Source organism: Ovis aries, chromosome 23 (genome assembly GCF_016772045.2).
Source record: "Ovis aries strain OAR_USU_Benz2616 breed Rambouillet chromosome 23, ARS-UI_Ramb_v3.0, whole genome shotgun sequence".
Classification (NCBI taxonomy): Eukaryota; Metazoa; Chordata; class Mammalia; order Artiodactyla; family Bovidae; genus Ovis; species Ovis aries.
This window is the reverse complement of record NC_056076.1, coordinates 22715428-22742912: the sequence shown is the minus strand read 5'-3', so window position 1 is coordinate 22742912 and position 27485 is coordinate 22715428. Positions and strand designations below refer to the sequence as shown.

Below are 27485 nucleotides of genomic sequence, written 5' to 3'. Positions count from 1 at the left end.
TGTTTCTGGTTTGGTGGATATTTTCCATCTTTTTTTTTTTTTTAAGTTGTAGTGTAGTTGATTTATAATGTGTTAGCTTCAGGTGTATAGTAAAATGATTTAGTTACACATGCACACTCACATATATGTGTTATAGATATATCATTTTCAGATTCTTTTGCATTATAGATTACTACAAGATATTGAGTAGATTTCTCAGTGCTATACAATAGGTCCTGTTTATCTGTCTTATATATAGTAGTGTGTGCATGCATGCTAAGTCACTTCAGTCATGTCCAGCTCTTCGCAACCCTATGGACTGTAGCCCTCTAGGCTCCTCTGTCCATGGGAATTCTCCAGGCAAGAATACTGGAGTGGGTGGCCATGCCCTCCCCCAGGGGATCTTCCCAACCCAGGGATCGAACCTGCATCTCATGTCTCCTGCATTGGCAGGCAGGTTATTTACCACTAGTACCACCTGGGAAGCCCCATATATAGTAGTATGTATACATTAATCCCAATGTATAAAATATGTATTAAATAAATCCCGACGTATTGTTTTCTATGTCTGTGGGTCTGTTTCTGTTTCATAGATAGGTTCGTGTCATTTTTTAAATTCCACCTATAAGCAATATCATCTGATATTTGCCTTCCTCTGCCTGACTTACTACACTTAATGAGATAATCTCTAGGTCCAGCCCCATGCTTCTGAAGCCTCATTCCTATTTGTTTCCCCTACATAATCCTGCCCACTGTCCTAGATGCCCCAATGTTTGTTTATTTCCTTGACTAAAATGTCCTTCCTCTAATTCTGCACTTCAGTTCAAGAAGCATTTGTTGATAGCTGGTGTGTGCCAGGCACTGTGCCCCTTCATCCCTCCAATATCTTTTTATTCATTCATTTATTCATCCTACAAGTCTTTATCAGCACCAGCATGTAGAGGGAGCCATGCTACATTTATTTTTTTAAGCACCAGGCACTGCGCTGTGTCTTTTTAAAGATATTTATTTATTTATGGCTGTGCTTGGGTCCTGTTGCTGCATGAGGACTACTCAAGTTGCGGTGTGTGTGCTTCCCATTGCAGTTGCTTCTCTTGCTGGGAGCACGGGATCCAGGCATGCAGTCTCGGCAGTTGTGGCGCACAGTCTTAGCTGCCCCAGGCACGGGGAATCTTCCCAGAGCAGGGATCGAACCCATGTCCCCTGCACTGGCGGGTGGATTCTTAACCACTGGACCACCAGGGACATCCAGTGCTACCTTCAAATGACGTTTCTTTAGTGAGGGCCCCCAACGGGACCAATCTCTTCCAGTTTTCTTCATCCTCTGAAATCCAAATACCATAAGTGCATCTCTCCTCTGGCTCTTGGTACTTTTGATGCTGCATTACTTCATGAGTCTGAGTAATGAGTAGTGAGTCTTCATTACTCTAAAAGATCTCTACGCTACCGGGGACAGAGTCCAGGTCCAATTTATTATCGTATTTTCCAGAGTTCATAACTTTGCACCATGAGCTGCAGTGTTCATAATAAATGCATAAATGCATGAATACGTTTTCTGAAAATGGATAACAATAACCTTATTTTGGTACTTTCTAATGACCCACATTGTCAAGCAGAGCAATTAATTTTTTTAAAATGATTAAGCCCGAATCTAGAACAGTTCCTCTAAAAAAATATTGTTCCTTACAAGAGTCCAGGATTTACATCCAAACCCCGTAAGTGGATAATATGTCATTAAGGATTTCACGTGGAAAGTTCTTGACACTGTATACACCCATGATTATTTCTGTGCTCTATCTTTACTTATGCTTTTTGTATATTCTTACAAGTATATTCTATCAGAAAAGATGAAAATAAGAGTAAGCTTCCTACCTGTTGATTGCTAAAAATAAAGTTCTCTCTGGACTTACCTTTTCAGTTTTATAGCTCTCTGCCTAGATTTACAGCTAGCATTTTTAGTGGTTACTACTGCATTTTCTAGGCACACTAGTTGCACTTCCGGCAGGCTCTGCGATTCACAGAGAATATTGGAGTTGATTCCTGATTGTCTTCATGGTGAGTGCTGTAGTTGAGGCTTGATTCTCTCCAGTAAATTAATGATCTGTTTGAATAAAAGGACAAGGAAAAACCACCTAACCCTAAGGAATTTTAAAGTACCACTGTGGAATCCATGCTGGAATTCCACACAGTTTTGAACTAAATACCCATGATAACATGTCTTCGGGTACATTGGCCACTTCAGTTTGCACTTACCCAGACTTGCTAATGCTGTTTGAGTTTTATCTGAAACTGTGTCAAAGGGTTGGAGGACTTTCCTTGTCAGGTATTAGAGGCTGTTTCAGATGTTTTCTAACGCCAGCGTCCAGAGTGTTACACAGAGAGGAAGTCTGGGTTAGGGAGGTGGCTCAGCAAAGGACTGTGGACTTGGTTATGGGCTTGGGTGGCCTCAGTTGATGTACACAATTTTCTCTTTGTGATTGGACAGTGATCTTCCACCTCAGCATTCTCAAATAGCTGATACCACAGAGCTGCTGTGAATTGACAGGGAGGATATTCTCACTTAGGAAATGACTCTGTAGGAATGTAAATTGGTACAGACACTATGGAGAAGAGTGCGTGTGAATTAGTTGCTCAGTCGTGCCCAGCTCTTTGTGACCCCATGGACTGCAGCCCACCAGGCTTCTCTGTCCATGGGACTTTCCAGGCAGGGACACTGGAGTGGTTTACCATTTCCTTCTCCATGGAGAACAGTATAGATGTTCCTTAGAAAACTAAAAGTAGAGTTACCCTATGATCCAGCAATCCCACTCCTGGGCATACATCCAGAAAAGATAAAAGTTCTAATTGAAAAGATACATATACCCCAATGTTCCTAGTAGTACTGTTTACAATAGCCAAGACATGAAGGTAACTAAGTGTCCATCAACAAATGAATGGATAAAGAAGGTGTTGATTATATATAACATATACGTATATGTATATATATGCTGCTAAGTCACTTAACTAGTGTCCGACTCTGTGCGACCCCGTAGATGGCAGCCCACCAGGCTCTGCTGTCCCTGGGATTCTCCAGGCAAGAACACTGGAGTGGGTTGCCATTTCCTTCTCTAATGCATGAAAGTGAAAAGTGAAAGTGAAGTTGCTCAGTCATGTCTGACTCTTCACGACCCCATGGACTGAAGCCCACCAGGCTCCTCCATCCATGGGATTCTCCAGGCAAGAGTACTGGAGTGGGGTGCCATTGTCTTCTCCAATGTACATGTGTATATATATATAATGGAATATTATTCAGCCATAAAAAAGAATGAAATAATGCCATTTGCAGCAACATGGATGGACCTGGAGATCATCATACTAAGTGAGACAGAGAAGACAAATGATACCACTTACACGTGGAATCTAAAAAATGATACAAATGAACTTAATAACAAAACAGAAATACTCACAGACTTAGAAAACAAGCTTATGTTTACCAGGGAAAGGAGGGGATGGATAAATTAGAGATTTGGGATTAACTGATACACACTACTCTGTGTAAAACAGAGAAACAATAAGGACTTACTGTATAGCACAGAGATCTATATGTTTAGTATCTTGTACTAATCTGTACTAGAAAAGAATCTGAAGAATATATATATAATATATAGAACTGAATCACTTTGGTGTGTACCTAAAACACTGTAAATCAACTATACTTCAATTAAAATTTTTTAATTAAAAAAATGACTCTGGGACTTCCCTGGTAGTCCAGTGGCTAAGACTCCATGCTCCCAATGCAGGGGGCCTGGGTTTGGTCCCTGGTCAAAGATCTAGATCCCACATGGCACAACCAAAGATATTATATGCTGCAGTAAGCAAGCAACTAAGACCCGGCTCAGCCACATAAACAAATAAAACGTTTTTAATGACTCTTTGAAAATACTCCTATCCTCTCATTTCTGTTTAGTTGCTTCCCACTGCTCACCCTGGTTAATGATCCCTGAACAGTTATCAGTTCTTGAGTACCTAGCTATATTCTGGGTACAATACATTCACTATCTAAATTAATCCACAAGATTACTCTAAGTAAGCACTATTACTATCCTTACATTAAAGATGAAGAGATACTTTTAGAGAAATGAGTAATAGCTGTAGTCCCATGCTCTTGGCTACTATGCTGTACTTCCGCATCTTGTCAGTGTGTGTTCAGAGCACGCAGTAAATAAGACTCGCTGGAACAGAGCTTTGTTGTGAAAGCTTATCTCTTGGGCACATTCTGCAAACAAACGTCATATTCTAAGCCTGAAATGCGGAAGATTCGGGAACTCATCTTCCATGTTGGATAATTTTCCTCTATGTATGTATTTAGGAAGGTGACTGTAAAACTCCAAAAGAATTATATATACATATAAATATATATAAGAATTTTATGTATATGTAATATAAACATACATAAGAATTATATATCTAAATTATATAGAGTGTACATATAGAGAGAATTCTATATAAAATTATATACATAATGTATATATAAAACATTAAGGAAGTTTTTTAGTAATATATGTAATATTTTTCAGAACCCTGTAGTATGCTGGCATCATATGGTGTTCCCTTATTCAGCTAGTCAGAATCTGGTAAGCAGACAAGTAAACTGCTGGGTTCAAAAAATGACCTTTCTGCACTACAGCCACCGACCCCCAGCCTTCTCTGGGTCAGTTACTGGAAATCACTGCCTCCCTTTCTCTTACACAATTGGTACTTTGGAGTAAGAGGAAGATGAACATCACCCTAGGATAAGTCCAATCATCCCCCAGCAACCAGGGCCTCCTCTCGTCTGCCCTACAGCAGCATTTTCCTACTTAAAGATGCTCAGAATCCTACTTGCTTAAATTTATCTGGTAAAGGCAACAGTGATTAAAGGCATAGCTATGCAGGTTTTTGAATATGCTGTTCAGTATTATTAACCATTATTAAATGAGAAGGAAACACTTAGATATAGAAACAGACTTGTGCATTTTGCCAGTTCAGCTGTTTTTTTCTTATATTTTCATGTTTTATCAGAGAAATTTTTCACAGTGAATTTCTAAAAATATTCAAAGGGTCACTACTCTGGTTAAATTGTATTCTCTTTCCTATAAGTACTATTGCTATTAATAAATATTGATAAGTATATTATTATTATTAATAAATTCTAATAGGTGAATTTTTCTGAAAGTTAGATTGCCTGAGTACTTCTCTAAGAACTTGGTGCATTCGAGTACAATAAAAACTCTTGTTTTGCTGGAGTGTGAATAGGCCAGTCTTTCCAGAAGTCTTTAAAATGTGCCATGGAGTAAGCAGACTCTCTGGGGAAAAAGTCAGTATTTATAGATACAAAGAAATTATGTGGTCAATTTACCTTATTCTTAAACCTATCAACTTTCCATCCTGTCCTTACATGAGCAGACAATGGATGCTTCACACAAACACCCTACACACACACGTGCACACGTGTACACATGCTCATGCACGTGCTCACAGTAATATTTAATTGTTGACTGTTTCTCTTGCTGCAGATGGAAGAATTAAGTTATACAAATGGACTTGACGTTCTTGACCTTAATTCTGTGCTTTAAGGAATCCCATTACAGGATGGCTTTATATCATTGTCAAATTTTAAAACAGTTGATAAATTCCTTGTATAAAGCTGAACTTATAAATTCCTTTTATTTCTTTAATTAGACATATCTCAGTCATGAGTTCATTTCCAATTTTAGTTGCTAAACACAGACTGTCAGTCCTAGAAAAGGTGAAGTAAGTCATTCAATAAAGCAGTTCAGCATGGTGAAGCCAGTGAAAGCTATATACTTTGTTTTTGTTTGTTTCATTGAAATATAGTTGATTGACAATGTTTCAGGTGTACAGCAAAAGTGACTCAGTTATATAGATAGGTAACATATAAAATAATATATCTCTATATATATATTCTTTTTCAGATCCCTTGCCATTGTAGGTTATTACAAGATATTGAGTATAGTTCCCTGTGCTATATCCTTGTTGTTATTCTATTTTATATATAGCAGTATGTATATGACAATCCCTGATTTATCCGTAAGTTTATTTTCTATGACTGCGAGTCTATTTCTATTTTGTAAATAAAATTTGTATTGTTTTTAAGATTCCACATATAAATGATATCGTATGATGTTTATCACACTTAGTATGATGATCTCTTGGTTCATCCATGTTGCTGCAAATGGCAGTATTTCATTATTTATATGACTGGGTAACATTCCATTAAATACAGCATATCTTCTTTGAAAGCTATATACTTTCAGTTTTATCTCTTGCTAGGAATCACATTTAGGAGGGCAGAGGGGCTCATCTTACCTTTACTGTCTGAGAATCGTGTCCTTTTTCTTCCTCTGATAATGGCAAGGCCACACTAAAAGGACTTGAGATAAGCTGTCAATCTCCATTAACTCCTTTCTTCTGTGCTTCCAGGTCAGAGACCAATCTGAAGTTGCTTTTAACCCCCATGTTGAAGTCTTCCAAGCCCTGTCAGTTTTCCCAAACCATAGTTTACAGATGTCACAGCTGCTGTCAATGGTGTTCAGTTCAGTTCAGTCGCTCAGTCGTGTCCAATTCTTTGCAACCCCATGGACCGCAGCACACCAGGCCTCCCTGTTCATCACCAACTCCCGGAGTTTACCCAAACTCATGCCCATTGAGTCAGTGATGCCATCCAACCATCTCATCCTCTGTAGTCCCCTTCTCCTCCTGCCTTCAATCTTCCCCAGTATCAAGGTCTTTTCAGATGAGTCAGCTCTTCATATCAGGTGGCCAAAGTATTGGAGTTTCAGCTTCAACATCAGTCCTTCCAATGAACACTCAGGACTAATCTTTAGGATAAACTGGTTGGATCTCCTTGTGGTCCAAGGGACTCTCAAGAGTCTTCTCCAATACCACAGTTCAAAAGCATCAATTATTTGGTGCTCAGCTTTCTTTATACTCCAACTCTCACATCCATACATGGCTATTGGAAACATTATAGCCTTGACTGGACAGTGGTTTTTCTTTATTTGGTTTCTCTGAAAGAGTACACCCATAATATCTTAGAATATATAGGAATCCTTATTTTTGTTATGTTTATTGGTAATAAAATCTAAAATAAAAGCCAGAGTAAATTCTATTAGATGGTGAAGTGTTTTAACACTGTAATGCAGTTATCTAAAACTTTAGTGAAATTAAGTCACCCTCTTTTATATAATCTTTCCATACCTGTGGTCTTAACATCTTCTAAATCCCAACCATTGGTATCAGATTATATAAGATTGCTATGCTACAAATGCTACAAAGCTTCTCCTAGCTTGCCTAAGCTTCTTTCTTTTGCATGCTTTCCAAATATAGTCAGTTTTTTTTAATATTACTCAGAAACACTTGTCAAGAACTTAGATTTAAAAAATGCACTTGTCAGAAAGTTAAATGTGGGATGAATCCAGTTCCTTTCACTGTCCAAACTGGGAATATTTTTTTAAAAATTAACCCAAATGGATGGCAAAAGTGTTTGTCTAGTTTTGATCTCTTATGAAAGTGTTCATATTTTACCACTTAATGTAACATTCAACTTTCTAAAATAAGAAAGCATGCATATGAAAAATATCTGAAAAAATATTAAAATATAAATGTATTGATTTTCTTTAAAACATTTCTGTAACTTTGAATGAATGCCCTAAATTTTATATGGGCTTCCTCAGTGGCTCAGTGGTAAAGAATCAGCCAAAACTCAGGAGCCGCAGGAGGTGCGGGTTTGATCCCTATGTCAGGAAGATCCCCTGCAGAAGAAAATGGCAACCCTTCTCCAATATTCTTGCCCTGAAAATTCCAGGGACAGAGGAGCCTGGTGGGCTACACTTCATGGGGTCGCAAAGAGTCAGACACGACTTAGCAACTAAACAACAAAATTTTGTATGTTATCACTTTAGGGAAAGAAGAATACTAGAAAGAGATGTTAGGGGTGTATAATGAGCCATTCTCCAATAGAAGTCTGCCCAGAAACCTGTCTCAAGTTCTAAATTTGAAGGACAAAATTAGGTTATTTGAGAAGAGAAGGAGACATTGCATATCTTTAAACGAAGAAACATTTAAGGAACTTCACCCTTCCTTCCAACAAGTTCCAGAACCACCTTTCATTACTAGAAAAGTCCTTTGGACAATCTTTCACACTAGCCCATCCACCATCGATGAACTCTCTGCTCAGCTCTTTGTTTTCCAGCTGTGTTTATTAAAAATAAAGTTGATAGTTGAAGTTCAAATGGATTAAAGACGAATTTAAGGGTAAGAGATGAATGACTTTGGAACTCCAAATTGGCATCTGTTTGATTTGAGGCCTCCAAAGTCCTCAAAGTCTGGATTTTGCTTTTAATAAAATCCTTATTAAGTCAGAGTTCTATAGGCCAATGTGTTATGATCCAGTTTGGACAATCATAGTCAAATCCTTCTTGAGAGTGTCTATGCCTTTAACAGGTCAGGAAGGTTCAACCAGTTCATTTCTACAGAGGTCATTTCGTTCTTCTACAAGAGTGATGAGAAGGGACTTCCCTGGTAGTCCAGTGGTTCAGACTGTGCTCTCCCATTGCAGAGGGCACGGGTTGTTCCCTGATCCAGGAGCTAAAATCCCATATGCTGCATAGCATGGCAAAAAAAAAAAGAGTGATGAGAGGAAAAACATTTTAAGCATCTTTGGCTGTCCCTTTCAACCTTAGTAAAGTGGCCAGAATTAAATGAACTATGACAAATGCACTTTCACCCCTGGATCTAAAGTTGAGGTCAACTGGTGATTTAAGGTAGTATAGCTTCCAGTGCTTCGACTTACATTGTACTATTCTTTAGTGTAGATTTCCAAACTAGCAGGTCAAATAGAACTTTGAAACCTGTCATTATTAAATGACCCACTACCATGATGCCCTTCTTTTCCCTTGCATGTATGTATGTGTGTGTGTTTGTGTATCTGTGACTTCCCTGGTGGCTCAGATGGTAAAAGCGTCTGCCTACAATGCAGGAGACCTGGGTTCAATCCCTGGGTCGGGAAGATCCCCTGGAGAAGGAACCCACTCCAGTACTCTTGCCTGGAAAACCCCGTGGATGGAGGAGCCTGGTGGGCTACAGTCCATGGGGGTCACAAAGAGTCAGACATGACTGAGCGATTTCACTTTCATTTTCACTTTGTATCTGTATGAGAGAGACTGAAAGGAGATCAAATCAAATATCTTCTCAAGCAGCATTGTCCAACTGAAATGTAGTGCAAGTCACACGTGTCATTTTAAATTGTCTAGTAGCCCCATTAAGAAATAAAAAGAAACAGATGAAATTAGTATAAATATATTCCACATAGTCCAATATATCAGAAATACTATCATTTTAACATGTAAGCAATAGAAGTTATCAAGGAGATACGGTTCATTATTTTTTGTTCTGTGTCTCTGGACTCCAGTGTGTATTTTACACGTCCAACCCATCTTCATTTGGATGGGGCACACGTGAACCGCTCAATGGTCACAAGTGGCTCTTGGATTGAACAGTCTAAAACATGACCTCCTTTTGAGCTCAAGAGTATCCCATTTGAAATACCAAACTTCTGACATTTCAGCTCTCCATCTGAAGGTTTTTCTCTTCTCACAGAAGAAATCCATTTGGATAAATATGGCAATCCAGGTCCCAATACAGGCACAGCCAGGAACACACATGGGATCTCACATCGGAGCTTTAATCACACCTACCCAGATTTCCTTCTAATTAAACCTGAGAAATGAAATATTTCCCCCCTCCAGCGCTTTCTGAAGCGGCATGTATACCTGTTATCTTGCACATTAATGGGTTACCGTATTTAGTGTTGGCAGAACTGCTGATTCATGGCCCTGCCGGTGCCCACTGCCCCCCGGGTGATTGCTTGACAGCACGCCAATAGCAGCTGCCTCCAGCTTCTGAAAAGCTGACCTTGTAACAACAGCCACATTCTTTTGGTTGGTTTTGCTGACATCCTCTCAACTCAAAAACTGTTTTTAAAACAAAAGTATAATGAAGTATTGAGCTTCTAAAAGCAATTGTATTTCAGTTCATTAAATTATCTGAGTGTGTCAAGGAGGGGCAAACCAGCGAGGAAATGAATACACTCAGGGAACCATCCTTGAAAGATGACATTTGAGCTAGAGGCATATAATACTCGGGAACAGGGTTTTAAGATAACGTGGGCATCCAAGTGAAACAAAGCTGTCACGGGATCTATTTTTCAACTTTCTCAGGAACCTGTATTAGTTCCGTATTACTGAGCTATTTGAAATTCTGTTTAATTTTTTGAAAATTAATGTATCTCCTTCCACACCCTAAAAATGCTTTCTTCAAGTTCAGCTTCTAAAGCAAAAGGATATAATGTGTTCTCCATTAATTAATAAATGCAAAATTACTATCAAATTCTTAAAACAGGGATCAAATTAGGTGGTAACTACTAGGTACCACGCTAGCCAGTGGATAAGATGATGCATCACATTGCATCCATCTGTAAACATACAGCACAATATACCTCTCATCCAGCAGCTTGAACTGCTGGCCCTGCCTTTAGTTAGAGCACAGCTTTTTTGCATTCTTTTCCTGGTGGCTAGATCTGAAACCCTTGTGCATTCTAAGTCTCAAGTCTTTACTCAGATTTCCCTACTCCTTCTTTCTGTCGCCCATTATCCCAGAGTCGAATATGATCTAACGGTAAAATTACCACGTGCTTCGTATCTCACATAAAGTAGCTAAAATCCGCTTTATTGATTTTAGGGAATTTCCAAAATATGAAAGTTTTCAATAAGTAACAAGAGTGGAGTGTTCAGCTAGTTGTTGTGGCACATTGTAACCACCGGAGGGCGGTCAAGGCTCCTCTCTGTCCTCTGTCCCCGCCCTTGCAAACCAGTGAGTGGTGACAGAGATGAGTGAAGGGCACTGTATATTGATCCATTACATGGAAGGGAGATGAAATTGTGTCTTTGGAGAAATCCAAAATATGGTAGCCTGAAATCCTGCCAACGTGTTTTTTTGATTGTTTTTAGTCGCCAAGTCGTGTCCGACTCTTTTGTGACCCCATGGACTGCCAGGATCCTCTATCCAGGGGATTTCTGAGGAGGGAATACTGGAGTGGGTAGCCAGTTCCTTCTCCAGGGGATTTTCCGGATCCAGGGATGGAACTCTCATCTCCCGAATTGGCAGGTGGATTCTTCACCGCTGAGCCACCAGGGAAGCCTAAATTCAGTTACCTAACAACATTTCTTGTAAAAATCTGGGCTTCCACCCTGAATATGAAAATAAGAAGATATGACCATTCTTAGTCCATGCTTGTATGTGGGACAACCAGAAGGCGCTGCTCTCTTTCAACAGGGCACACTTCATTTCAGTTCCATCACTAACACACTCTATGATTTTTTCCAACATTGATTCCGAATAGCATGTGCCACTTATAATCAAGCTTGTATCATTGATTTCTTGTTGTTAAGAGCTGTTTCATTTTAGATTTTTTCTGTTCTACTCAGGTAAATATCAAAAGTGATTTTTAAAATAGCCCAGGTGAACCTCTTATAATTACAAGGAAAATAAGAGAGAGCATACATCTTTGAAGCAGTAAAAAATATTCCTAAGAGTGAAATAGGCAGGCAGAATGTCTCTGGGTCTCCTTGACTAATACTCACCTTCTCCCCCCCCCCCCATTTATTGATATTAGATGAATTTATGAGCTTAGAGTTTTCCAGCACTCAGAGAATCTGCCAAATTCCTGTTGGTGAGAGTGCAGCATACATGTTTGTACGTGTGCCTGTGCACACCTCACCCTTTATTGAGACAAAGACCGACGTGCCCCCTTTTTTCCTTAGAGATTATTTACTTGAATTCAGTTTTCTCTGCAAAGTGGTAAAATCTGGAGGACTGAGATTAGGACAAGACCAAATGTTGTAGGAAAGACATTTCTAAAGTGTTGGTTCCAGACCTTAGGCAAATGGGATTCCTGTGATTCCTTGCGATCTGACTTTGTGATCATAGTATAACCTGCTGGTAATAATCTCTTTCCCCATGTGGCTCTGCGTGCAGGTGGCAGATCAGGGACTCAGATCATGGATCCCCATCAAACTCTCCTCTCACATTTGTCATAACTAACTACTGAGAAATCTTTCTCGTGATTGACTACATGAGGATTTGAAAAATCAGCCCATTAAGGGCAAGCTATCAATCTCTGTACTCAACTTGGTTGGAAAATATACATATCTGCAAGTAGCTTGTCCTCAACAGAGGGAATGCAGAACTAAATTTAGATTGGTGCAGCATAAACAAATGCCAGCAAATACAGCTGATATTCTGAGTTACTCAAACCATTGCTTCTCTATCTCAAAGAGAAGCGATAATATAAATATTAGTACTCATAGTTAAGATTGGTTGAGATTACCATGTGTCAGGCACGGTGCTGAGGGGTCTCCTTTAATCCTTGTAACACCTCTGGGAGCGAAGGTCTGTTATTATTCCTATTTTAGAGGGTGTGGGAAAAGTGGGCGACTCGCTAAGTATTTCAGGGAGATGAAATCAGTAATGAGGTGAGCGTTATCACCACTCTGTCCAACCTCAGAGCCTTCGCTCAGCCTTCGTACTATATTCTCTTCCTTTTAGGTCAGTGGTTCTCAAAGTGAAGTCTCCTAGACACTTTGATGGTGTCTTTGAGGTCAAAACTATTTTAATAATAACTCTAACATATTACTTGCCATCTTGACTGTGTAGACAATTGCACTGATGATGAAAAAGCAATGGTGGATAAAACCAGTGTGATTTTATTACAAGTCAAGGCAATGGCACCAAACTGTACTGGTTAGTAATCATCTTCTTTACTACCATGCAAAAAAAAAAAAAAAAAAGCAAGCAATGATAACAACAACATGGTATTTGATGTAATGGATTATGCCAAGTTCATTGATATGGTTTCAGATTTCATGAAGCAACTCATCTTTAAGGAGCAACACTTGCTGAGTTTCAGTCATATCAAAGAAAAATAGCCACAATTGTCTGAAAGGCTATTAAAATACTCTATTCTGAACTGCACATCTGCCTAAGTCTCGAGTGTCTTCATTTTCTTCAACCAAAACAACATATTGCAATAGATTGAAAGCAGAAGCAGATATGAAAACCCAGCTCTCATCTTTCTATGAAGCCAGAAAATAAAGTTTTCCCAAAATGTAAAAGCATGCCCTACTTCTCACTACATTTTTTTCAGTTTGAGAAAATATTTTCTTTTTAAAAATATCTTATTGATGTTACATTTAAAGAGGTCTATCACTGTTATGTAAACACATTTATAAATAATCTTTTTAAAATTTCTAAGTCAATTTCTAATAAGGTAAATATTGATAGATATAACACACATAGTCACAAGCTCTTTAGGGTCTTCAAGAGAAAAAGTTTGAGTATATATGATGCAGGCCATAGTATCATTTTTTTTTTTAACTCCAAAGTGTCTTGGAGATGAATGATACCTCATTAAATGCTTTATCTTTTATTTACATTTTTTAAAAAGACACTCCTCTTTTCTGAGTCAGATGAAAATCAGTCAGGCTCTCTGTTGTCCTCAGGTGGTTACTAGGGCATGCGGCCCATTCAAGGTCATCAGTCAAGGTCAGAGTGCACTACTGAAGGGCAAGGCCTGAATTGGCTCCCAGAATCAGATCCTTCCATTTCTTTATGGTTTCCAGAAAAAGCACTTCTTTGTCCAAGAAAACTCTCTGTATTTTGCACATAAATATTTTTTTCTGGGGAAACAAGATACATGAGATATATTACAAGTCCCCCCCAAAATTTGTCACTGAAATTGTGTCCAAATAACTGCTGTGTTAGCAGACATGTGATTTTAGAAGCCTGAACTTTATGGTTAGGATTTATGTATATTAGAGAAGATAATGTTTGACAATGTGGAATTCTATCTCCATAGTGCAAACATTTAATTTGTGATATTTGGGGAGGCATGGAACTCCTCATGGAAACATTTATTCTCATTTCCATCCATCTCTCTTTTAGAAAATTGTTACTAATGGAACTAGTAAAGGTCGTAGTAGAGGTCATAGGAAATCTTTTTTTTTAATTTGGCTTTCCCTCCCCCTGTATCCGGTTTCATGACTTCTTTCCTTCCCTCTTCCTTCCTTCCTGTCTTCTGTTCTGGCTGGATCTGTATATCATGGTAAAATCAGACACATATCAAATCACAGTGCAGCATGAATTTCTAAGAAGTGTGCAGGATTTTAGCAAATGAGTGAACATAAATTCGGAGCGAAATATTGATGGTCACATATCACCAGGGAAATTTCAGTAGACTCTATAAGATACCCACATGTGGCTAATTAAAATTTTGTCTTTTTAAAAATTAATTGGATAAATCTCTGTCACTCTGATTTAACACTCAAAGTTCAATTTAATTCTCTTTTTGATCAATTTTACATCTTGAGATGCAAGAGACAAAAAAGCTGAGCGTAGATAAACCTTTTTTTCCCTGGTCAGCGAAAATCTGTTCATTTTGCTGCCTTACTTGGAATTAAGTTCAACATGCTTAAAAGTTTAATGAGGTTATCACTAGGGGGTGGTTTTTGTGTGTACTTGGTTTAGTTGCATACTGTTCATAAAAAGAGATTTTCATTAAAGAAAACTTCTGAGATAATTCAGTTTAGTGACAGTGTAAGTTAATGAGACCACTTAATTGTGGTCTCACAATTGTATTTTTTTTAAAGCTTACAGATTGAGAGAATTACTCTAAAAATATATTCTGAAAAAAATGGCTCTTATTTTTCTGATATTTTAGGATACATGGGTTTTGTACAGTAGAGATTTCTATAACAAAGTAAGGACTATTATAAAATAAATCTGCCTTATACTGAAATAAAATAATATACTGCCTTATACTTCTTTGTGTATGTGAGTGTATATAAAGCACATGAGTAAACCAAAGAAGCGTTTGCTGACTTTGGATATCCCAAACCTTCATATGTCATATTCTTTAATTAGCAAGTTTTATAAAAAATTTCATAGCCATAAAAAATTTCATAGCATTTATTTATGCTGAATATGTGTGGCTCACTAACCACAGAGACAAAAAGTAAAACTAAAACAAAACTTGAAATAAAATTATATATCTCTTAGAATCCTTGGGGCTTCCTTAGTGGCTCAGCCGGTAAAGAATACACCTGTATAATGGGAGACCTGGGTTCGATCCCTGGTTTGGGAAAATCCCCTGGAGAAGGGAACAGCTACCCACTCCAGTATTCTGACCTGGAGAATTCCATGGACTGGAGAGTCCATGAGGTCGCAAAGAGTCAGACATGACTGAGCGACTTTCACTTGCACTTTAGAATCCCTCAATTTCATTAAAAATCATGTGTGTATGCACAGGTATGTATAGATAATTGGAAGTAAATGTAGGAAATCTTCATAGGGATTGCCTCTCACTAGTGGAATATGGATGTTATTCATTTTTATAATTTATTACATTTTCCATACCTCCTAAAAGTAAAGTTACCTTGATTATTTAAAGAGCTATTTAAGTGCCCAGCCATCTCTTGATTCATTTTTTTTATTAAACTTGCTTCTTCATAAATACTTCTTCTAATACTTTATATAGAGCTAATTATTTTTACATTTATTATTTTGAAAAAGAAACAATGATGAGTACGTAAGTGAGTTCTCCACAACAGAACTCTTCTGTGCGGGGCCTGCCCAGGTGCAGTACAAATGGTTAAACGTAAAGGGAGGATGTTCTTTTAAAATGCAAATATCGTCTGGGTGAGCAACTGCCTGAGCCTACAGTGAGATGCCGCAGATAGAGGCACAAAGGCAGTCCCTCTGAAAAACACAAACATGCTGTGCAGGGAACAGAGCTGAGAAATCCTTTCTAAACCACCTTCTTCCTTCTCAGCACCTTGAAAACAGTTGACTGGATACCAGCCTGAACTGATGCTGACAAGCATACCTTTTTCTTAAAGGTTCCTAAATGTCAGCAGGCCTCCGGCTCTCTGCTGGGAAAAAAAAATTTCACATTCAGTGCAGAATGTAGATGTCTACTCCGCTGACAGCCATTTCATCTAAATGCTCTTTTTCTTACTGCTTTATCTTACTTTAACCTCCCTGATGAAGTGTGAGTTTTTTTAATCCCTGTTTGTTGGTGAAATATCAAGAGGGAAACGGAACACTGCTACCGTCTTCTATTTGCTCAAATATCCTCTTGAAATCTCTGTTATGTGTTGTAGGCAGCAGTCCCCAATCTTTTTGGCACCAGAGACCAGGTTCAGGGAAGACAATGTTTCCGTGGACTAGGGTTGAGGAGGAGGGGGTAGTTTGGGGAAGATTCAAGCACCTTATATTTATTGTGCACTTTATTTGTATTGTTATTACATCAGCTCCACCCCAGATCATCAGGCGTTAGATCCTAGTGATTAGGGACCCCTGTGGTAGGGGATAATGAAGTAGGTGACTTAGAGGTGAAGCAGGCGGTCACTCTACTTTCCCTGTGTACTGTTATCTAGAGTTTTAGAATCGTGAAAGACAGCCCGTGGGTCTGCCGTCACTGGGTTATCATCTAACGGCCAGAGGTTAGATACATGACTGCCTCGAGGTTAAATTCATTTCCCTGGTTATTTGGCCAAAGACTTCAAAACTTCTCTGCAGCAACGTGGATGGACCTGGGGATTGTCATACTGAGTCAATAAGTCAGACAGAGGAGAAATATCGTATGACATTTCTTAAATGTAGAATCTAAAAAGAAATGATTCAAATGAACTTATTTGCAAAACAGAAACAGACTCACAGACTTTGAGAATGAACTTGATGGTTGTTGAGGGGAAGGATACAGGGCCGGGGAGGGGAAGGGATAGATAGGGCGTTTGGGACAGACATGAGCACACTGCTGTATTTAAAGTGGATAACCAACAAGGAACTACTGTTTAGCATGTGGAACTCCCTTGATATTCTGTGGCAGCCTAGATGGAAAGGGAGTTTGGGGGAGAATGGATACGCCTATATGTATGGCTGACTCCCTTCACTATTCACCTGAAAGTATCCCAACATTGTTCATTGTCTATACTCCAATACAAAATAAAAAGCTTTAAAAAAAAAAAAAAAAGACTTCCTGATATATGGCAGCTGTGCTGTGCCTAGTCGCTCAGTTGTGTCCGACTCTTTGTGACCCCAGGGACTGTAGCCCTCCAGGCTCCTCTGTCCATGGGGATTCTCCAGGCAAGAATACTGGAGTGGGTTGCCATGCCTTCCTTCAGGGGATCTTCCCACCCCAGGGATCGAACTCAGGTCTCCTGCATTGCAGGCGGATTCTTTACCAGCTGAGCCACCAGGGAAGCCTGATGTGTGGGCGGAAACCAACAATATTGTAAAGCAATTATAGCCCAATAAAAAAAGAAAGACTTCAAAACTTCACAGAAATGAAGTATCTGCACAGCAACAAGCAGATACAGCCAGTCTCAAAGGTAATTCCCTTGGGAACCAGAATCTCTGCTGGGATTCTGCCCTTCTGTGTGGGGGCTACACCAGATCAGATTGGCTAGGCTGACCCAGTGCTGCAGCCTCTTTATCCTCAGAGCTTGAAGCAGCAATCTATGCCCTTAATAGGAAATACGTGCAGACATCCAAAATCTTCCCGGTTCTCAGGCTGAACTATGTGTCAACAGGAACAAATCCTTGGAACAGAGAGGGTGCATGAGTATCCATCCCTGAGCACTAATTCTGTCTCCAGCTTTAAGGCATCCAGAAAGGCCCATATCCACAGGCTCCTCCCTGGCTCTCATCTAGTAGCCTTGTGTCTGAGGTGATTCTGAATTTAGTCCAAGGGCCACAATCCCAAATCCACTTTACTGTAGCTTCCTAAGCCACTTTAATGTTCTTAGACCAGTAAAGAATAATCTGGTGAAATGATCTAATTAAGTTTATACCGCAAGTCTGTGTAGGAACAATTGGGAAAACACTGACCTTCATACCTGCTAGTTGTTCCCCCCTCAACTGAACATACATTTAGTGAAGAGTATTATTCACCGTTAAAGATGATGTGCTAAAGATGATGAAGAAATAAACAAGACTGTCCCTGCCCACAATTTGCACATATTCTTATAGAGAAGAAAACTTATAGCAATTATATATGGTAACAGGCTTTCCAGGTGGCTCAATGGTAAAGAATCTGCCTGCCAATGCAAGAGACAGAAGAGATGCAGGTTTGATCCAGGGGTTAGGAGGATCCCCTGGAGAAGTGGCTACTCACTCCAGTATTCTTGCCTGGAAAATCTCATGGACAGAGGAGCCCGGTGGGCCACAGTCCATGGGGCCGCAAAGAGTCGGACACGACTGAGTGACTAAGCACAGCATAGGAATATATAGCTGGTTGTGTTAGTTGGGTACCTAGGCTAACTTTGTTGGACTTATGAACATGCTGTCAGAACAGAACTCATTTATATGTAGGGACTTGCTATACTTCTTTCTGTTGTACTCAGTGGTACGATATTGACTCCAGCTTCCAAGCAACACACTGATGGTCCTCAGGGAGCCAGATGAAGGAGACAGAACTCTATTTTATCCCATGATGCTAATTTTAACCTCAAGTCACATGGTCAAACTAGAATTTGATAGCTAATGTAGAATTAAATGAGAATTTAAAGTGAGAAAGGTATTATTTTCTCTTCCTAATCAAGGTTCACGTGAGGTTTTACTATGCAAGTGTCCACCAGGCTGCAGGGAGAAGAGAGGGGAGGACTGATGCCTTTCATTCAGTGGCAGTTTGGGAGGTGGCCACCCTCAGGATCAAGACTAGAAAGAACTGTGGATAATCAATTCTGGGTCCTCAGAAGTGGTCTTGGGGGACAGAAGCCGATAGCGGTAGGGACGGAGCTGCCTACCAGACAACTGGTTTCCGTCACTGCCTGTGAGATGCAGGCTGAGATGGAGACCCCCTTCCTGGTAGAGAAGGAACAGCAAAAGCTGAAGCTTGCCCATAATCAAGATGTCATCCAAACAACAACTTCCACTGAAGTCACGGATACCAGTTAAGCTGTGAAACATGAGCCTGCCTGTAGGTCCTTTCACACGGCCTCTTTATCTGAGCAATATAATGATTGCCATCATTTTAGATAACCTGGGCCAGAGAAGAGAGTTTGGCGAGGAAAGTGAAGGATAGGGCTGGAGACAGAGGCCACTCCCACCAGCCAGGGTACAGAGCTAGGCTCCTCTCCCTTCCTTTCCCAGCTCCACTGCCATCAGAAACCGTCTCTGCTTTATTTGCTGTGATCTCCCTTCTCCCCATCTTTTCCTTCATCTGAACATGGGATTTCCTGAGCTTCAGATTTCTGCTCCTTCAAGCTACCAAGACGTGCAATAGTAACATCCAGCTTGAGTGCTGGTGAGAGGAAGAAAGTGGGAAAGATGGGGGCGGGGAGGGGCAAGACAGAAAGGTGGGAAAGACTAGCTGAAGGGAGGTGATGGGTAAAGCATCTGGTCACTTTCATCCAGCAGGGCAGGGCCTCTTGGGCAAATTGCCCAGTTTGACCTGGAGCCTCTCTTTCTCTTCTTCTCTGTGAATTTTCTCTGAAGGCAAGATGATGAAAATCGTTCTGCTTTGTTAAAAAACACCAACAGACCATATTCTGAACTATTTTCTCTTTATGTCATTGCTACGCAACACTATAAAGCATGTGGATCAGGAACATCAGGGTGCCTCAGCGATAGCCTACGCCTGCATCTACCATCAGAGTGGATGCAGGTCTGAGGACTCTGCCCCCAACTCTAGTTTCCTTAGTTTTAGTAGAAATTGTGGTGACACAGTATTCCAGAAATTTACCAACTTGAGAATCACAGAAGATTCTCTGTTTTCCCATTTCTGGGTTTTAAATAAACCAAAAACAAAAGGCAATGTTAGGAACCCAAAAGGCTACTCTGTTACTGCGTGCTAGAGCTCAGTCACTAAGTCATGTCCAACTCTCTGTGACCTCATGGACTGTAGCCCGCCAGGCTCCTCTGTCCATGGGATTTCCCAGGCAAGAAAACTGGAGTGGGTTGTCATTTCCTTCTCCAGGGATTCTTCTGACCCAGGGATGGAAGCTGTGTCTCCTGAATTGGCAGGCAGAAGTCACCAGGGAAGCCCACTCTGTTACTAACCAGCTGCTTAATCTTGGACGCTCACTTTACCTTCTGGACCTCCCCATCTTCATCTGTAAAATGACTTTTGGCACAAATGTCTATTTTTCTAAACATTTATTATAGCAATTGAGAACCAAGATTCTGAGTTGAGTATTACAAGTCATTCTTACTGGATGGAGGGATTTGTAAAACACCATATGTTCTAGATCTGCTCATTCTGTTTCTGTAATAAACATGTAAGTGTGAGTTACTTAGCTAAATAAAAGTGTGTTTTCTCATTGCAGATAAGTGAGATTTACAAGTCCCTGGATGAAACGCTTGGGAAGTCTTTAAATGCCAGAATTGACTGCTGTTTCAAAGAAAAGAAAATAGATGGTTTTGGAAAGTTCATACTGTTTCTTCATTGAATTTTAGGTGAGTGAGTCTGAGTCAAGGAATTTAAGATGGACTTTGAACTATTTCCCCTTAAAGTGTTTCTTTTCTTTGTGTGAGAAGAAAATGGGGTTCATTATGGCCAGCATTTTATACTTTTAGTGGGGTGCTGCATAGTGAAAGACAGTTTCTGAGCCTTTTGCTTACTTTTTTTTTATTAGCAGAAGCCATATGAACGACAAGGTGTGGGGTACAGAGATGACCTTGACATTTCTTCCTGGTTTCTATTAAGCAAATGCAATAATGGTTCATTCTAGTCTACAGGCCATCTATTTTTTAATATATAATAGTGTTTCATATCAGAGTAATGAGCCAAAATGAGACGACTAAGTTTTAATGATGTAAATGAGAAAAGAATTTGATGGTGGTAATGACAGTTTAATCATTACAAGTCTGAGTCTGAGATAAAGCTTACAATTCAGAGGCTGCTCACAGGGAGATCTCATATTGCTTAAATTAAAGTAGGACATGGTTTAAGTTAGGTGTGGTCTTCAAACTTCAGTGTGACAATTAAGCTTGCCCATGTGCTCACATTAAACTTTGTTTTGCCTGGCCATGAAATGGATGGATAAATATTTTTATACCACCACCATACATAATTACCCTTCCACATTACAAAAGGCTTGCTCATACAAATTGGTGCCTTACCATTAGTCTGCAAAACGCGTTGTCAGTTTTGCAGCAGAATGGAGAGAAAGAGAGGAATTGAGTGGTGGTCTTGTTGAGGAAATTGTGTGTGGCTTTTTCCACCTCCTCCTGAGTCCTGTTTTCAAAGTGTGGTTTTATTATAAAGAATGGGGATTTCCAGAACATCAGAATGTACGTCTGTTCACTGTTCTGAATAAAACAATGCCACTGACAGGACATTGACCACTGTCTAAATCTAATCCAAAAAGACAGCAATACCTCCTTTATATGTTTTATTAAACTTCAAAGAGAAGGCTGGTTATTGTCTCATCATTTAAGGGCGTGTAAATTTGGTTTATTGAGGTCATATGTGGAACTAAAATGGTGATTTCATTTATTTACAAGACGTTTGTTGAATGCAGTTCCCAGGAGCTAAACTTAATCCCCTTAAAAAGTATCAGTAAATCAATTTGCCTAGTGTAACATTACTCTGGAGGAGAAAATGAAAATGGAAAACTTATTAATTTACTTCACCCTCTACTTTCCATTGTTCCAGTCTATGCATTTTTTTAACTTCACATCCATTCCTTGCCCTACTCGTATTCTGCTGGTTCTTTGGGGGCTGACCCCTAGAAGCTTTTTTCCAGCTTTCAGACTCATCCTTTGCTGCCTCTAGTTTTTCCCAGTGACCTTGTACTCTGAGCTACTGTAGGAGCCACAGGAGACTTGGGTTCAATCCCTGACTTGGGAAGATCCCCTGGAGAAGGAAATGGCAACCCACTCCAGTTTTCTTGCCTGGGAACTCCCAGAGACAGAGGAGCCTGGTGGGGAGCTCATGGGGTTGCAAAGAGTCAGACATGACTAAGCAACTGAGCATACACACAACATCACTTCTTCTCTCTGTCCCTTGAGACCTATGGGTGCTGATACCTGTGACATTCTGCTGCTACTAATTTCCAGGTTGATTTATTATCCTCAGTTTAGCGTCTCAATCCTTCCATCATCTGTGTGGCTATTTTCCTGGATTAAATTCCATTTATTTTAAATGTTTAGACTGTATTCTCTTTTCTTGCTTAGATCCTAACTGACTTGTCACTGCATAATTTCTTCCAAAATTACTGGAAGATCAGTGAATAGGGATTACTTGCTTCTCTCAAGGAAAATAAATGATTCTCAGGAAAAAAAAATTTTTAAGTTAGATGTAAAACTAGATAGTTTTATGCTGGAAAACATCAAGCCCAATAAATTTAAAGCCATATTGTATTTCATATATGGAATATACCTATTCCATATTGCATATTCTAAGCTATACAATATTACAGTATTAATTTGTTGGTGTTAACAGAGCCTTTGTCAATATTTCCATTATGTATATCAAATTTATGGTAGAATTTTTTAATTCTCAGATATACACCAGATATGAGTTTTACTTTACTAATATTCACATTTCACAAACTTCTCTACACCCAGTATAAAAACTTCTTTTTAGAGTTCAGCCTCATTCCTGCATTCACATTTGAATCTCGAGTTTTAGATTTATTTTAGTATAATCTCATTACTGTCTTTCAGTATAGTTTTGTGCTACTTGAAGATCCCTTATGGTCTGAACATTTCCCATGTCCCATAATCCCATACTAAATACTGAATATATTGGAAAGCAAAGTGAGGAGGATTCCAATGTCTGTGTTTGTTTTTTTCTTTTTTTTTTTTTTGACAGCTAAATAGTTTACCATTGTCCCAACAATCTCACTCACTCTAAACGGCTTCCTGGATATTAAAGCAGCTTTTTACTTAATCGTTTTGGCACATTACTTGGTTATGTTAAATGTGAATGCCTCGCTCTTTTCATGTCCTTCTCGTTTTGTAAACATTTTCCTTCTCAGTCTTTTCTCAGAGGTCGTGATGCCTGCTCCTCTATTTTAATGTGTTTGGGTACACTCATAAGGACATGGAGTCCCTTCTACGGACACATTTTCATCTATTCAACCAAAGGCAATGTCAAGCCTGCAGTGTCTAAATGAGCATCCTTTCAGATAATATGAAATGAGGTCATGAGCAGGATGACTTGGATTCCTTCATAATCTAAAATTAGGAGACACAGGGATGAGTAGCTTCATGGTATGGTTTAACTTGCAGTGTATCACTCGTATTCTCACATCCGTTAGTTTACTATGGCACTGAAAATTCTAGTCCTTCATATTTCTCTCTAGTTTGTGGAAATGAGGCTTTATAAAGGTATATTTTTTTTAAAAGGCTCTTGGGAAGAGAAATACATCCATTAATAATACATGTTGCATCACACAGAAGTCTAATGAATTAGCAAGGAAGCAACTCCTGAGGCAGTGATGCAAGCACTCAGCTTCTGAGAGTTTGGTACACATAAGTGGGTGGAGACCACTGAAATCATCTCACTAACTTCATAATACTGCCTAGTAGGTCAAGGGGAACACCCATCGTAAAAGACAACTGAGGCTAAGCATATCTTAATGTCATATTGGAGGAGGGAGTAGGAGGAGTGGAAGTATTCGTCCTGACACTCATGGGCAACTTTATGGATAAAGATTTTAAATCACTGGTGCCTAAAGAGCTGAGGAAAGTGCTTTAATCAAGATGTAGTCTTAGTACTTCTGCTGAACCACAGAATAGGATGTTGGAAAAATCAAATGTTATCCATCTGTTAGCTGAAGTCACCTGTTACCCATCTTTGTGTTGCCAAGTCCAAGCTCTTACTGCTTACGGGATGCATGACAGGCCAATAAATCAAGAGACAAGTTATTGGGGTGAGGAGTAATGCTTTATTCAGGAAGCCAGCAGACTGAGAAGATGGTGGACCCATGTCTCAAAGAATCATCTTTCCTGAGTTAGAATTCAGGCCTCTTTTATACTACAAGGGGAGGGAGTAAAGTCAAACATTTCCTCCTTCTGGTCAGCCAGATGTGTTAATTTCTTCCTTCCTGCAGTCATTCACAGGTGGGCCTCGTCAGGATGTTTCCTGTGAACTAAACAAAGATATTTTAGCTTACCAATCATTACCTGCAAGGCAGGGTAATGGTCATCCCAGAGATTGACCATTATATGTAATTTAAGCTTATAGGCAACATCTCTGTAGTGATTAACTTGTAATAAGATACAGAGGTTCTTCCCTATTTGCATCCCTGAAGACAAGCACAGTGCTTGGCACACTGCAGATAATTTTTAAATAAACTGGTGAATATGGACAAAGGCACAAAGCAGTGCTGGCTAATGCTTACTGAGTTCCTACTTTATACCAAACACTGTTTTAAATGCACATATACTTCATGCTTAAACGATCCTATGATATAAGTGCATGCGTGCATGCTAAGTCGCTTCAGTAGTGTCCAACTCTTTGTGACACTATGGACTGTAGCCCGCCAGGCTCCTCTGTCCATGGGATTCTCCAGGCAAGAATACTGGAGTGGGTTGCCATGCCCTCCTTCAAGGGATTCTTGCCGACCCAGGGATAAAATCCACATCTCTTAAGACTTCTGCATTGGCAAGCAGATTCTTTACCGCTAGCGACACCTGGGAAGCCCTCATTTTTCAAAAAAAATATGAGGAAAGTACGGCCCAGAAAGGTTAAATAACCAGCCCGAGGTTCAGTAAATTGGGGTTAAGATTCAAAACCCGGCAGTATGACTTAGAGCCTAAGCACTTAATTATTATGCGGCACTGTCTCTCATGTAATACAATAATCAAGTAACTCTAAAACACAGAATCCACATCGTTTATTATTTAAAAATGTATGTCATTCTAGAATAAACCTGTATTAAGAAATCTTACTCAAATCGTGAACAGCCTCACTTTGAACACAAATTCCTTTTTCAATATTCCTAATCTCCTTTCCTTTTAAACCGTGACAGCCTAAATTGACATTCATATCTCATCATTTCTATTCTTTAATGGTTTGTTCTGAAATTAATATTTTAAAAACCCTATTGCTCTTTCATGCTATTTGCTTAATTGAAGAATGTGTAATCTTGAGCAGCAAGTTACCTAAGCTCTCTGAGCCTCAGATTCCCCATCTGAAAAGATATATCTAATTTGTTGTGAAGACTAAAAAATTATATTCATAAAACAACAAAGTATTTCCTGGTACATGACAGGTACCCAGTAGAACAGCAGCTGTTCACTCATTTCAATCTCAAAGCCACTGTTGGCTGCCCCATCCACTGAGAACAAAATCTTCTTCCTGTGTTCCTTAGCATGCCATCATAGAGGCACAGTGGGGCTTCCCTGGTGACTGAGTGGTAGAGAATCCGCCCACCAATGCAGGAGTTGCAGGAGACATAGGTTCAATCCCTGGGTCAGGAAGATCCCCTGGAGGAGGGCATGGCAATCGACTCCAGGACTCTTGCCTGGAGAATCCCATGGACAGAGGAGCCTGGCGGGCTACAGTCCATGGGGTCACAGGAGAGTCGGACACGACTTAGCAACTGAACACAGAGGCGCAACAGACCCCTTGAGTCTCCCCACCTCACTTTGTTCCTCATCAGTTGACCTTTGCTAATATGGGAATGATCTGCCTTCTCTAAGCCATGCTGTTTGTTTTATTCACTTATTTGCTTGGCTGTGTCGAGTCTTAGTTACAGCACGAAGGATGCACCATACAGGATCTTTCCTTGTGGTGTACAGTCTCTATAAATGTGGGGCGCAGGCTCCAGAGTATGCGTGTGTGTGTGCGTGTGGAGAAGGGGGGCTCAGTAGTTGTGGTGCACGGGCTTAGTTGCTCCTTGGCATATGTGATCTTAGTTGCCCAATCAGGGATTGAACCACGTCCCCTGCATTGCAAGACAATTTCTTAACCACTGGACCACCAGGGAAGTCCCAAAGCCATGGTCTTCATGCCCTCACTTTTGCTCACGATGGTTCTTCTGTCTAGATATTCCTCACATCCACACCCCTCTCCAAATCTTCCTTATCCATAAGCACATATGCACTCTTTGGAGACTTGGAATATCCTAGTTATCTTTCAAGATCCACCACCTCTGTTACTGTTACATGTTCCGTGAAGTCACTGATGAACTCCTCCTGGCTCAAATGCTATCAGCCCTATCTCTGAATTCATGTAACCTTTTGGGCCATTTCTAAGAGATAAGTGCCAATTATAGACATAAGAAAGAAAAGCCATCTCATTCAATCCCTTATAGTCTGGTGTGATTTCTCATGTTACCTGTCCATCTTCCCTTTGAAATATTCATCAAGGACAAGTGCCAGGGTTTTTGGTTAATCTTTGAATCTTCTTTGTCAAGTTCAGAGTAGTCCTTCTGGTTTTGAATGAAGTATGAAGGGTCACATTTTGAGATGTTTGGATGCTTTTCGTACAGTGAAGAGCCTAACACTACATCCAGTCATTATAACAAAAGGATCGCTCCATCAGGGAAAAGGGGACCTTACAGGGAGGATCTGTATCATTCTATGTTTTTGTTGTTTAGATGCTCAGTCGTGTCTGACTCTTCTGTGACTCTGGACTGTAACCCGCCAGGCTTCTCTATCCATGGGATTTCCCAGGCAAGAAGACTGGAGTGGGTTGCCATTTCCTTCTCCAGGTGATCTTCTTGACCCAGGGATGGAACCCACATCTCCTGCATTGGCAGGCAGATTCTTCACCACTGAGTCACCAGGGAAGCCAGTACCATTCTATGCCAAGCACCAAAAGAGATGCTCCACAAATATTATCTGATTTAATTTTCATAACAACCTTTCAATTTAGCTATTATCTCCCTCTTTATTTAGATAAAAACTAGGATCCCAAGAGTTAAGGTAAATTGCTAATGTCATATTTCTGGTAAGTAACAGAACAAGAATGTTGTCATATCTTTCAACTGCAACAAACTGTCATTGTAAAAGAGCTTTCCAATTTAATCCTATAAGAGGAATATATTTGTAACATAACATGAGAGTTTTCTATTTAAAATATTTCCTGAGAGTAAGCTATTTATAAGTCCACACATTTTTTTTCATAGCAAATAAATTTATGTTTAGGTTGATGCTAAAATTAGCACTATTTCTGTTCAACTAGAGTTTAAAAGATATAGCACCTTGTGGTTCTGAAACCTATTTAAGCAAAAACGTCATTTATTGATGTGAGCATAAGCTTGGAAATGATGTCTAAAGCTGTAGACTGATAGAATTTTGGAGCTAAATGGTATGCAGAATCAATACTAGAGCTGGGGACTTTTTAAGGCAAGGATTTCTCTTTTTACCTCCTTAATAACACTTATGAAATGAATATTTATAACTAATTATGAAATGGTTTGTTTTAGATGCAAAATAAAAAATTTCTCTAG

The 27485-nt window shown here is 39.6% G+C and overlaps 1 protein-coding gene across 28 annotated transcripts in view; it reads left to right on the top strand.

Moving 5' to 3' along the window:
* DTNA (dystrobrevin alpha) overlaps positions 1–27485 on the top strand; it is a 433908-nt gene that overhangs the window by 182646 nt on the left and 223777 nt on the right. For all 28 annotated transcript variants that reach the window (XM_060405357.1, XM_060405353.1, XM_060405347.1 and 25 more), the window contains exon 2: positions 20403–20532. The gene's annotated coding sequence lies outside the window, so the exon portion shown is untranslated. The remainder of the gene's footprint in view (positions 1–20402; positions 20533–27485) is intronic.